Raw genomic sequence first — 4,435 nt, 5'->3', positions numbered from 1 at the left:
GTTAGCTAGCTAATTAATAGAGAGAAGTGTCCTCTCTTATCTCCGTGCTTGGTCGATGCTACGTACTATATACGTATAGAGAGGACTAGACACGCTAGCTAGTAAGCAAATGAAGGAAACAAAAGATCGTCATGAACATATATATGCATACAGAGAGAAGTGATATCGACCACCTCTCCTTCTCCGAGAGATTGGTCGAACAACAAGTTCTCATATATCTATCCGACACTACCGGCTACATATATACAATAATTATCTCTTACAATATAATCTCCTAATCATATATGAACACAGGGTCCACACAGTATTCTCCGTTTTCAGCGATCACGTGGTCAAGGAAGAATGCCGCCAATTCCTCTTGAATTGCTCGCATACGATCTGGTGGTAGGAGTTCATCCCGCATCCGAAAGATCTAATTTGTAGAAGGGGTCAATACACACACACACACACACACACACACACATATATATATATGAATAAATGAAACTCAACACAAATGATGGTAATAAAATAAAATTGTGAATATTATTGCTTACGCACTTCATATTGTTCGTCAGAGTAGCCCCGCTCACAGGTCGTGTAGCGGATGGACTCGCAAACGTAGTATCCACAGTAATTATTCCCGGGTTCCTGCCACAACCACTTTACAAGAAATAGAGGTCAATCAAATAGATAAGCAAGCATGCTAAATGGTATTGGTGAAACTAGCGCTTGAATCACTAGGAGATGTGCGGAACATGCTACTATAGTACTTACTTTCGGGTGTCTAAATTGCAGCTTCTTCGGCAGTCCCGGAGCTTTTTTGGTGAATTTTCTCCAAACCCTGCTAGACAAAGAAAACAATTAGTTGATACCAGGAAATGAACAAAGTTGCTGATATGGTGGATAATGATCGATTTAACTTACTTCTCGAGCATTTGAGTCATGTCCGCATAGTCCTGGGGATCTTTTCGTCTCGAGTCTAAGACGGTTACTAGTCCCTGCTCAAGCTTAATCTCCAGGAGAATATAGTGGAAGATGCGCACACATGCATAAGTCATCAATTACATTACTATAACCTGGACTAATAAGGGAAACCGAATATGCACAAGACAGTAACACTCACTTGAAGTTGTAAGGAAAGAGTATTATATCTTTGTTTTCATTTATTACCAACGACCGTAGCAAGTTGGCCTCGGTATTTTCGGCATGATATTTAACCTCAGTTGCATCTATGAGATTTGTGTTAATGAATCCAGTATTACCGATTTGTCTTTTCTTCAATTTGGCGATCTTCAATCTGCATAATATAGTGAGGATAATTATAAATACATGCAATGAAAGAGCTGACCTGTATAGAGAGACTTAATGACAGAAGTAGTACTACTTACAGACAGTAGCAAGTGATCGTTGATTTATCGAGGGCCTTTTGATTGAAAAACTGGAAGAACTCCTCAAATGGAACATTCAACAATTCAATTCCAACGAGGTCATGCTCCTCTTTAACTCTCAGCGTCAAAGTATTCCTCCCCCCAGACTCTCTGCAGGTTTTCATGTACCAATCATGTAATCTTCGCATCATCATTGTTAAAGATCTTTCATCTTTGACGAGAGGCTTCCCGTAATGGTATTTGTGTTCGTCTACCTCCAAGAAATCATAATGTACATCGTCGGGCAGGTAATCTCCAAGATTGCTATAACCGGGCACCATCCTCAGAGCATTAGCGACGATGTCGCTAGACACCTTGAGCGGGGGGCACGATTGGTTCGCTTGTTCGCCGAGCTGGGCAATTTTTTTACCAGCTCGTCGTTCTTTTAACCTTTGATCACTGACAGTACTTCCCAACCGCTCCACTTCGACAAATGTCTTTGCAATAATGCGCTCATAGTTGCCTTTCGGCGGAGACTTTGGTGGTTTTGTCAGGGCAGCCAGAGTGCGCTTCGCTTTCACCGGATCTACCTTCTCCTCCGGAGGTGGATGTATCTTTGCTTTCACCCCTTCAAAGAAGTTTGTCACTTCGGCTCGCACGATCTTCGTGGTTTCCTCCTCGGTCCTCTCGTATGGTAACTTCTCTGGAGTCTTCAGAGAAGGAACGAATCTGTATTGCCTCCCGCCTCTGGCTGTACTGCTAGACGCTGGCAGAGCAGACGGAGCGGCTGCGGCTGTCTTCTTTCCTTGCTTACGAGGCGGAGGAGAAGGACTACGACGCGCCGGAGCAGCCTGAGTGGCGGCGGGTCTCTTCCGCCCTTGCTGACGAGGCGGAGAAGGAGGAGGCTGGCTGCTCGGGCGCGCCGGCGCAGGCGGAGAAGGAGGCGAAGTGTCGCCACGCGCTGGAGAAGGAGGCTGAGTGCCCTGATCACTCACCGGAGGAGGAGGCAGAGGAGGAGGCGGAGTGCCGCCACGCGCCGGAGAAGGAGGCTGAGTGCCCTGATCACTCCCCGGAGGAGGAGGCGGAGTGCCCTTACTCGCCGCAGGAGGAGGAGGAGGCGGAGGCGTCCAGTTCGGGAGGTTGATGAGCTCCTTCCGCCATAGGCATGGAGTCTTCAGAGCAGAACCCAGCCGAGTCTCCCCTTCACCGATAGGGTGGTCAAGCTGGAGGTCCTCAAATCCCTCCGTTATTTCGTCCACCGTCACCCTAGCATATCCTTCTGGAATCGAACGATAGTGAAAAGTTGCGCCGGGTTCACGAGGTCGAACAGAGCCGACAACCGCCTTGACTTTGAAGTTCTGCCATTGCGTCATAAGGTGGCAATGTTGAGACTCCATGATAGCATCCACGGGGTAGCTAGCAGGAGCCGTCAAGACATGCTCCGGCTGAAGCAGCTCGGTGGAAGCCATGCTGCTTCTCCGCTGAGATGGCGGGCTAGCTTCGGGGGTAGTTTCGGCAGGTCGCTTGCTGCGAGCTACGTCTCGTTCCTCTAGCGCTTGAACCCTTTCGTGCAGCTTCTGAATTTGGGTCTGCTCCACTTTTTTCCTCCTCTCCTGGCATTTGTAACCGCCTGCGTCCGGAAAACCAGCCGTGCACGGAACGGAGCCTGGCGTGCCTCATGTCCGTCCAGGGTGCACAGGATTCCCGAGGGCCATTGTGAGCTCGTCGTTCTCTCTGTCTGGAACGAACGTCCCTTGCTGCGCTGCATCGATATAGTGTTGAATCCTCTTGACTGGTATTCTCAAAAGCTCGTCCGTCCAAACGCACTTCCCTGATACAGGGTCCAAGGTTCCGCCAGCCCCGAAGAACCAAGTCCGGCAACGGTCTGGCTAGTTCATTGTCTCTGGTTCGATCCCTTTATCAAGCAGATCATTCTCAGCCTTGGCCCACTTAGGTCGGGCTTTGAGGTAGCCACCTGACCCCGTGCGATGGTGAAGCTTCTTCTTCGCATCATTTTTCTTGTTTGTCGCTGACAACTTCTTACTCTTTTCCGACGTATTGTGGGCCACAAATGCGGGCCAGTGATCTCTGATCTTCTCATATTTGCCGATGAATTCTGGTGTCTCTTCTTTGTCAACAAACGTTTTCAGCTCATTCTTCCACCTCCTGAATAGGTCTGCCATCTTCTTAAGAGCATGAGACTTGATTAATTGCTCTTTAACTGGCTTCTCTGGATCCTCCTCTGGCGGTAGGGTGAAATTTGCCTTTAGCACAGTCCAAAGATCATCTTTCTGCATATCATTGACATAAGACACCTCAGGGTCTTCCTTCTTAGGCTTATACCATTGGTGGATGCTGATCGGGATCTTGTCCCTAACAAGAACCCCGCACTGAGTAGCAAATGCTTCCTTTGTCCGGATGGGTTCAATCGGTTGGCCGGCGCGCGTGATTGCTGTGATCTCAAACCTTTCATCCGAGCGCAACTTTCTCTTCGGGCCTCATCTCTTTACCGAAGTTGTGCTCGATCCGGAGGGCTAGAAAAAAGAAGAAAGACGAGAGTTAATTAATATGTGTACATACCAAAACAATGAATGCATCAATTAGCTAGTCAGCACAGGCATAACGAATATATTTACCTGGCCGGACTCTGTTCGAACACCGGAGCCGTCACCACGGGCTCCTTCTTGCACCAGCGTTGGGTCACCGGAGCCATCATAATCATGTCTTTCCTCCTCCACTCTTCGATCACCGTAGCCTGCTTCTTCACCCTGTTCTTCCAAACCATCATTGTCGTTAAGATACGACAAGACATCACCTCCGGCTAAGAATATGTCCCCCAACACCTCTTCTGCTTCCTCGTCTCGTCCGTGCTCCATTGTTTCTGCAAATATTACAACATGGCAATTATTACACAAACATGACAGCAGGTGGATATATTAGTGCAAACGTAGACCTAGCTTATTCCGGGTTTGGGGTGGCCTCGGCAACGATTCAAGGGTAGGGGCGCGGCGGGAGGGGGTAGGAGACCGACATCGTTTTTTTCTAGGGTTTGGGTGTCCTCGAGAGTTTTGGTCGAGCGAGAGGGC

General features: G+C 48.5%; 1 protein-coding gene across 1 annotated transcript in view; it reads right to left on the bottom strand.

Moving 5' to 3' along the window:
• The window catches only part of LOC123157757 (photosystem II protein D1-like), a 25,209-nt gene that overhangs the window by 1,219 nt on the left and 19,555 nt on the right, over positions 1-4,435 (bottom strand). The window lies entirely within an intron of this gene.

Source organism: Triticum aestivum, chromosome 1D (assembly GCF_018294505.1).
Source record: "Triticum aestivum cultivar Chinese Spring chromosome 1D, IWGSC CS RefSeq v2.1, whole genome shotgun sequence".
In the NCBI taxonomy this organism is placed as follows: Eukaryota; Viridiplantae; Streptophyta; class Magnoliopsida; order Poales; family Poaceae; genus Triticum; species Triticum aestivum.
This window is presented reverse-complemented; position numbering and strand designations above follow the sequence as displayed.